Raw genomic sequence first — 1,382 nt, 5'->3', positions numbered from 1 at the left:
CTGCACTTCAGGAAGTTCTTTGTTGGAAGTTTCACAGGACTATGGGTTTTACTCTATTAGAGATGCCAGGTTAGCTTGCAATATAGGACACTGCCACAGGGCCACCATATGTATCTCCTACAAGCAAACAGCAGCTCTGTGTTGGGGGAGGGAAGGAAAACAGGGGCTTGCAACTGTGAAGGTGGCAATAGGACTCTGCCTTTGTCATTATTGTCAAGCCAAAGCATTCAAAACTCGTGAGATTTTTTAAAGTAGTAAATGTTTGTTTCTTCACTGTATGTTTGTCTTGTAGGCTGTGAGCCCTTGAGATTCATGTTTCCAATAGGCTTTGTCAAATGACTCCAGAAATTGGGGGTTGAATAAATACACCAAATATCACAGGATTCCCAATAAAATCTTAAGTCCATGACACCGTTTACTTGCAATGTCTCTATTTCAATGGCAGTTCACATAGTATATCTAAATTATATGACAGGCAGTTGAACAGTTTAGAAGATCAATTTGAGCTGGAGTGTATTATACTTAAAAACTCAAAGGAGAACTGGTCATTGTAGGCATTGAAATGGGATTGTGGTGGGATGTGTATTCTGGTTCTAGATCTTCAAGTTGTTCTGAACTACCTATTTATTTGAAAGATATGTTTATTTTTATGAATGTTTAGGTAACTACAGTACAAATACAGTGGCTCCTATTTATGTCAGTTTGCCAACTTCCCATATCACAGATCTGAGATGATCTCCCTTTGTATAACTAACCATTTTTTCCTTTTCTGCATTTTAGTTGCTTGTATGACAACTGGTTTGTATAATGTTAGTCAAGTAAGTCTGTGTTGTGCTTTATAGATTAACATGGTAAATACAGTACATTGTTTTTATCCCCTTTCAAAGACTTGAGCCTTGAAATGACCAGTTCCTGTCTCCTATAGATAATTAAGGTCCATAAGCCTTGTTCTTAGTTGTGAAAAAAGTGACTGTGGTTCTCAAGGAAGTGATATGGTGCTATTTTAAGTTTTATGTTGTTCATTTTGTAAGTGTATCAGCTTCCTTAAACAGGAAAAGCAGACTGTAAAAGTCTACTGCTAACAAGAAGCAATTTTCATCATGGAAAAAAGACTTTATAACGTGACCTTTTCATCAGAAATGAATTAAGTAGGAAACACAGTTGTGTATGTATACAATGTATGTATGTAATGCATCAGTAAGTGAACATGCTACAAAGGAATTAACTCTCTCTCTGGAAAAGTCCAAACAGGCAATAGGCGACTTGATCTTTTATTTGCATATTGTTTTGTACCCAGATGGTCTGTTTACTTGGGGGGATGATCTAATTGGACACATTGAAATGGCACTGGCTTCTTATCCCAGTGTGAAACTGCTGGTTTC

The sequence above is a fragment of the Alligator sinensis genome, unplaced genomic scaffold (genome assembly GCF_000455745.1).
Source record: "Alligator sinensis unplaced genomic scaffold, ASM45574v1 scaffold862_1, whole genome shotgun sequence".
In the NCBI taxonomy this organism is placed as follows: Eukaryota; Metazoa; Chordata; order Crocodylia; family Alligatoridae; genus Alligator; species Alligator sinensis.
The sequence above is the reverse complement of the archived record's forward strand: the minus strand, read 5'-3'. Positions refer to the sequence as shown.